The sequence below is a fragment of the Rhea americana genome, unplaced genomic scaffold, assembly GCF_003343005.1.
Source record: "Rhea americana isolate MKP2758 unplaced genomic scaffold, rheAme1 scaffold_158, whole genome shotgun sequence".
Taxonomy (NCBI): domain Eukaryota; kingdom Metazoa; phylum Chordata; class Aves; order Rheiformes; family Rheidae; genus Rhea; species Rhea americana.
This window is the reverse complement of record NW_028185683.1, coordinates 687,393-695,445: the sequence shown is the minus strand read 5'-3', so window position 1 is coordinate 695,445 and position 8,053 is coordinate 687,393. Positions and strand designations below refer to the sequence as shown.

General features: G+C 35.7%; 1 long non-coding RNA gene across 2 annotated transcripts in view; it reads right to left on the bottom strand.

The window, feature by feature from the left end:
• The window catches only part of LOC146598643 (uncharacterized), a 48,625-nt gene that overhangs the window by 36,831 nt on the left and 3,741 nt on the right, over positions 1-8,053 (bottom strand). For both annotated transcript variants that reach the window (XR_014895230.1, XR_014895229.1), the window contains exon 2: positions 3,647-3,713. This is a non-coding gene — a long non-coding RNA (uncharacterized LOC146598643). The remainder of the gene's footprint in view (positions 1-3,646; positions 3,714-8,053) is intronic.

The window sequence follows — 8,053 nt, the reverse complement described above, 5'->3', positions numbered from 1 at the left end:
GAGAAGAGAAGAGAAGAGAAGAGAAGAGAAGAGAAGAGAAGAGAAGAGAAGAGAAGAGAAGAGAAGAGAAGAGAAGAGAAGAGAAGAGAAGAGAAAAAGAAAAAAGATTATTAGATTGAAGGTTTGGCTCAGTGTTCATATTTTCATGTATTAGTAATTTCAAAGGTTTTTTTTGTTTGTTCTGTTTTGTTGTTTTTCTTCTTTTGGGGCATGGAGAGGGAAGAAGCGCTGTAAGAGGAGGCTCTGTTTTCTGGCCTAATTCAAGTCTCTGAATATATCCCATCAATGCGAATACGAAGATAGCTTTTCAAAATAATCTCGGTTGAATAAAACAGAAATCARATTCAATCAGTGAAGAAGTTAACATGGGTCAGGTGAGTCTCTGTAGTGTCTTGACTTTTATCTTTCTTGTATTAATCAAGGACAGTTCACAAAACACACATACACACACACACACACAGTCTTTTATATATACATATGCATAAATATATAATATATATACATGTAAAATTATTATATATAATATATATATTCATATATATGTAAGTATTCAGCAATAAACTTTTCACTGAGACATATTAAACAGTAAGATTATTAAAAGTAATTCTTTTCATTTAATTTCCATAACCTAGTCCCAAAACTAAAATCTTATCCCCCATTTTTCAGGTTCATGGGTCTGTTGCTATGCAATTACCAGCAATACGAAATCAAGAACATATTAAATCTAAAGAATAAATTTTTTCTCAGTGTAGTGGGAAATCTTATTACTCGGTTGTTTATAGGCAAAACCACATGTGCTCGTGTACACGCACAGTAACAGAGCTGCAGCTCACACACAAACACAGACATAGAGTCTGTTTTCTTGCTAGAGCTGTCTATATTCCTTGCTTATAAATGGTGAGGAATAATTCTCGTAATAAAATTGACAGATTATCCTTTGCTACATTTGGCTGGTGTTTTGGAAATATCTGTAAATTTATTCATAGTCAGAAAAAAACAAACTATAACCTAACTATAATCTTGTAGGGAAGAAGAAGGTGGGTTTCAAAATAAGCAGCTGTCTAGTTAAATCTTTCACTCTCTTGATACTTAGAGTAGAAAGTTTACATTTATCTTAACTTCCTATTATGTCCTCAGGCTGATTTGTTTATTTAGGTCCCTGTAGAAAAGTAAGAGTGAGAAAGACTGTTGTTATTTTTTTTTTCRGGTTTTATTCACTTAATTTTACTAAGTGTTTTTTTTTTCCAAATAAACAGCAACATCTTAAAAACTACTAAGAAATTTATTTATATCTGAGAAAATGTGTACAATCATTTGTATGTATGGCTTGAAAAAGAAAGATGACTATCTTCCTCTACTAAAGAATGCAATACTTTGTCCAGTCCTCAAAATGCTGTCTTCCTGCAAAGTGCTGAAAGTTTAATGTTTCAGAAAACTCTTAGTCTGATGGCCTTTAGAAGCCTTCTTTTCACACGCATGTTGCCTCTYATCTCTGTCTCTGACATTAGGATATTTCAGTAGCCTTACTTTTTTAAACCAGTGGAAATAGTTTGCTATTCTGTACTTCACATTCATTTTTCCTTCTCCCTGTCTAAAAAGGAGTGAATATACAATAATATTTACACAGTATAATGGTAGTCGGGAGTGTTTTTCTTTCCTTTCTTCTCTCATTCATTCTTTCCTTCAAAGATACCTATGAGTTGGAAATTATCAAATAACGTCTGTTTCAGTGAGCAGGGTATACAGTTAGGTTGCTAGAATACTGACAAGAGGCCAACGAAGAAAAAAGAGAGATTAGGGGGAATCACGTGGATTGCCAGCATCGAGAAAAATAGGTATTGGGCTGAGAGATATGGCCCAAACTAGAAATCTGACATTTTACCGAGGGAGTAAATAAGTACGAAATGTAGTTTAAATACACTTTTTGGTTAAAAATTTAGTTAAAAATTACTCTTCAAGGTTAAGATTTTTACGCTTCTGTATCTCGTACAGCTATGAAATCATTCATTGGCAAATGCAAAAGAGGATTTTGTTGTAATCCATTCAGCCCATAATGTAATATTACTTCAGCAAAATATCATCTGGTTCGGTTTTACCTTTCAAACATACTAATACTTTGCTCCCTTATCTTTTTAAATTTGAAAAATAATGAAAAAAGTCCTGAAATAATAGACTTGGAAGCATATGCCAATGGAACTAATGCTGCCTCAACTTTTTTGCCTGTTTTTACACAATTAAAAAAAATGGAAAAAAAATGTCAGCTGTTTCCGCATTTATGTCCCCATGGTCCTTTTTGTTCTTCTATCACTGATAAAATGCATCAGCTACTTAGCAATGTTCTGACCATTTTTCTATGACCACACAAGCAGAGACAGATGTGCTCTATAYGATCATCTTCTCTGCTATTATTATGGTTATATGCTCAGGAGATCAGCTGTCACAATTCCCACAAAAACAACTGGACATTTTTCTTTTACATTATGATTCTGAAGCAGAAAAATCTATTTCATACACCTCTTAATGTTCAGCCTAAGAAATAGTGCAGCTCTGGAGTAATGCCAATCTGTCAGTGGACCTCAGGACCTCTGAGGCAATCATTGTGGGATAAACTTCAAAAACAACAAACAGATATTCCCCGCATGCTAATTTTGTTTCAGGACTAGAATCTTACCAATTCCCTCCAAAGAAACAACATTTCTAGCCACTACTGAGTTCAATTTGTAGTACCCAGGAAAGCAATAGGGAAAATATCCCATATTAAATATCATCTATTTTGCCCTATATAGTACTTCTTTCCCTTTTCTACTATTTAATATTTAGAAATCAGTATATATTGTCTTAGCAAAATTAGTATGCTTTCTCCATTGCTCATGCAAACACATCAAGAAACTTCACTTAATATCTGTGTTGGAAAAAAAATGTAAAACAAGCAAGCCATGGTATTCTGATTTGAGAGATGCCTGACTGCTGTTCAAGGGTTTTCTCTCATCAGATCTTTCAACGTATGCATTTTCTGAATTAAAGAGTGTAGGCACCACCATAACCACAGTCATTACACAAACTATTCTCAGCTTTCTCAAAGACCTTGAATTTAATATTATATATAAGGAAAATTGCTATATCCTACACTGCTTCAGCACTGCAAAAAAGTTCACTAAACTTTCTTCTAGGACATACTTACTTGTTAAAGGATACAGATAAAATTTTGCTAGCTTTCACATCAGTCTGTTGATTTATATATGCATGTGTATACACATACACATATTCTTTTTTCTCCTGTCATAGTTATTCTTGGTAAGAAGTCAGAATAAACTGGGTTGTTTTCTGCCTGCTGTGCATAATTTTCTGTGGTACTGAAAACACAGGATTTGTAGTATTTCTTGGACCAAACTGTGGTTACATACCACCCCATCATTAAACCAAAATTCTTCAGATACTCAGGATTTCTGAAAAAGTATAACTTTTATTGTAAGAATCTCAGTTACTTTCTTTTAATTATTAATATTTACGAAATAAAATCTAAAAATCAATTACATTAAATGTGAAAATCAAAGGAGAGCCACAGATAAATAATAAGCAAATGGAAAAAAAGGACAAACATTACAAGATAAAATTTTTTAAAAGTGTAATTTAGAGTCTTGCTTACCTTATATGCTGATATGAGTCTGATTTGCATCACAAACTTTGTCTTCAGTCATGAGATGGTATGAAACCTGAGGAATTTGAAAGGGTAAAAAAAAAAGAGTAAATCAGGTGAATTTGAAAACACCAGTTGACAGAGGAAATTGTGATTTCAGTGTGATGGATGAGAGCCATACATTTACATATTCATTATTTGTCTCCTCTGATTAAGAGGACATAACGGCTCTTCCTATTTTTGCTGTTCAGATTTTGGAGAATTTGCTCATTTTGGAAAGTTATGGATACTGTCCTGATTTATGCTAATGACTCTACTTCAAAGTGGTCTCATTTGCATAAGTGATTGCTCCAATAATCATTTGAATTATAGCAGGGGGATAAGATATCCTTGAAGATACCCTCCTTCTAGATGGATATATGTGAGATTTAATTTGTCACTGCAATTGTACAAGAAGAAATAAAGCAGTTCACATGTATCCCACAATGGTTAACAGACCAACTTTTGGATAATATGGAATTTGGCCTACAGTATCAGGTTGCATAGTAGGAAAATTGTACAAATTAAGAAAACAGAATCTACCCATTTCTTTCTTACTTTTAGGCATACCCATGCTTTTAGGTTTGGCAGTGAAAGGTATTGTTTCTCCAGAGAACACTGCTAAATAATGTGAAGGTTAAAATGTTCAAAAATAACAGTGAAGGTCACATAAAGACTGATCTCAGATAAAACTTTAAAAGAGAGAAGCGAGCACCCTCCAACACTGCTTGCAGGACATGGCCATCAATAGGTTTGACAAAAAAAAATCTGCATTTAGACTTCTTTTTTTTCCTTTTTAATAGAAAACTGTGAATATAACACTGCTGCCCATGAATATAAAAACATCCTCTGAGCTATGGAGAAGATACACTTTCTTAACTATGGAGTCAGGAATGACCTCCCCATAATTCAAGTTTTAGGAGGAACAAGAATAGGAATGTGGCCAGTGCCTGTGTAGCAGCTAAAGCGGTATTTGTAAAACAGATGGACATGGGAAGTTCGGAATATAATGCTGCAAGATGGTTCCATGTGTCACTAACTTATCTGACTCTTTGATAGATACAAAACTTGGTTGACAATGCTCTGTTGAGACTATACATAAACAGAGGTACTACGTTCCTCCTGGAAGTGCCTGGCAGAAGAAAGGTAAACATCCATCAGAAAAACAGAGTTTGATCCTCATCGGCAACAAAGGCTTTAATGTAATTATTTTCCTATTTACAGCATCATAGGGATAGAAAGAAATGCTGAAAACCAAGGAAAGACTTTGGAGAGTTGATGGTAGTTTGAACTGGATCATATCTCTGTTCATCCACACATTCTACTACAGTGGTTAGTTCTGGTGCTTCAGTAGTAGCCCCTCAACACAGTCAGGAGCTTTATATACCTGGGATTAATTATGAATGACATGTATATAACTTGGAAACTTAATGTTTCTGCAACAGAAGTGAAGATGGGTTGTTAATTGGAGTTGGCATTATGCTTAGAGTAAGTTTGCTTGGTTTGCCTGCCCCTGCCAAAGTTAAAAAAAACTCGACTTCCGCAAGAAAAGCTTGACCAGCTTTTAATGGCCTTGTAGGTCCTGCTGAAATTTATTACAGTCCAACATAGAAGCTGTCTGTGATTCATGTTGAGTAACCTGAAATGTTGTGTAATGTAACAGAGAAGATAATGCAGTGAAAACCCTCCTTCTAATCAAACCTGGCACAGGAAACAAGTCAACAAAACTACTATTTCAGGTGCCAAATGGAATGTACTTTCTTTTTAATCTGTTCCACTTCTTTAAACAATCAGACTGCTCTACAGTGCCTATATATTTTTGATATTCTGTTTTTGAAGACATATATCTCTGAAATTTGTATTTTCCTTTATTTTCTTCTTTTTTTTAAGTGACAAAACATTAAATGTAGATGTATTTCTGTTAACATTTACCAGTTTTAGCTGTTAATTGGATTTCTGCTATCTTCTGATTTCCTGTTCTGCCTCTTTGCTATGAATCTGGAATTAATGTAAACTCTCCAGAATAAGATAGTGAAATTAAGGAACCATTCAGAGCTTAGTGTCATTGAGTACTGATATGTCTTTCAGACTTTCTGAACTCACTTATCCAATTTCAAAGTTATACCTGAAGCTTTCCATAAACTCGCTTGACTGCAGCAGCTGCAGCGAGGTTGAAGTCCCTCACACAAACCAGGGTTGGAGACCCAAAGACATCCTTGCATCCATGGCTTCAGACATGTGCCCCCAAGTGGGGAGGCTGGTAAAACACTCTCCCAGTGGAGTCAGCTTTCTCACTGCCCTCTACTGACCCGATCCATCAGCCCTCACCCTGCCTGAGCCCCACATATCCAAGCTGCTGTCTCACATAAAGGGCCACCACCTCTTTGCCTGCTTCTCCTGATGAGCATGGTTTCCATCCACATCCCTGGGGGTTTGTATACTTACAGCTCAGGTGTAACACATGTGTATGACCACTCCTGAGGTGTCTCCTCTTCTCACCACTCTTCACCCTTTGCTTTCCAAAATGGTCTACCACTTCTTCACTAACTGTAGATCATGAACTCCTTCTCCTGCTGTTTCTAGTTTAAAGCTCTCCTGTCCAGGTTGGTCAGCTGTATGGCAGACTGCCAGGTGCAAACCAATTCTGGAATGTAAGCATTATCAGGTCCCTTCCAGGCCAGTATCTCTGCTTCCAAATGCAGTAAAGAAAAGCTCTCTTTGCTTCCCAAAGATTTTGCAACTTTCCTTTTCCACCCACATCACATGATTTCACTAGCCTGAGAATAATCTGTTAATGTGTGGACTTGTAATATGAAAGAATACGAGTCTATTACAGCCCTAATGAGGCATCTTCTCTCTTTCAAGCCATTATATTTTAACTCTGAGGAGCCTCAATTCTGTCCATAATGTAAACCGTGGAAAACAACTATTTTACATTTATGTTATAGTTTATTTGTCTGTGCACATCTTTTTTATGCCTGCTCTCCCTTCATCCCTGGGAAATCTTTTTAGCTTTCTCTCCTTGGGAACTTACACAACACTTTTTATACAGCTTCTAAAATTCTTTAGAATTATTATTTTTTTTGAACATTGATGAAGTCATGTCAGGCCACTATCTTGGTTGTGTTTCTTCATAAAAGAAAATCTCTGCACCACGCACAAGAGTCTGAAAGCTTTCTGGTAGCCATAAAATGGGAACTTACTAAATGGGTTCTTATATCATTCTACTAATGGCAGTGTTACATTAAAACATAACATTCATTTCTTTTTGTGTGCAATCTGTGCTTATCTAAGATCTTCCTTCCTCACAGTTACAGTCTTTTTTTCTTGTTTGTCCCAGGGGAAAACTAGTATTTGGCTCTACTTTACACTGAGACTTCATTATTATTGCAGTAGCAATTTTATGATGAGTGTGAACATGATGTACCTACCAGAAGTTACCTTAAGACATAATAGACAGCCTATTACCTGGTGATTTTAATAACATAAAATTGCCTTACTTCTGAGTTTGCTTTAAGACTGACTTGCTTTTGAGTCATAAAATATTGAAAATATATAACTTAACCATTAGAAAAGAAGGGTATGATGAAACCTTTTGATACACACATAACAATTTTTGTAGGAATTATTTAATGACTTCCTCCCCCCACCCCAATAGGAAAAGTAAACAACTGTATATGAGAATTACTTCATCATTTGACATTTGAAGTTGAACATTGTGTCACAAGAAAAGCAGGCATTCCCTGTGCCAGGCTGTGAGCTCAGTCCCTGTTGTGTGAAGCAAGACCTCCAGGGATATCGCTGGACTTGTCATGGAGAAATGTTCTTAGTCTGGGACTAACATGGGGCTCAGAGTGAATTTAATGACAAATACCTGCTTTGTGAAAATTKTATGCATCTGTACCTAGCAACTTTTACTTGTCTTGGTAGCCCTGAGGAATCAACCATCCTTCTTTTTCTCGCTTTCTCATCTTTCTTCCCCTCTCTGAAGAATATCATATCATTCTTTCAGTTACCTTTTCCTTTAGAGCCTGACTTTTCTGAAGCCAATACTAGCACTCAGTTTCACAGTTAATTTAGAAAACAAGACAGTCACTTATTAAACTGACACATACATTCTCCTTGATTGAAGACTGGTCAGAAGTCTTCACTCCCAAACCCTCCATCCCAGTTGTGCAACTACTGTTTTCAGAGTTTAGCTGACTCTCTCAGAAACACATCATTTGACATGCTGATTGTATGGACTCTGTAAAGGAGCTCAGAATGATATTCCCTCTCCCCTTCTGAAAGAAGGAAAAGAAAAAGAAAAAGGAGAAAAGAAAAAGAGAAAAGAGAAAAGGAAAAGGAAAAGAAGAAAAAGAAAAAGGAAAAGAAAAA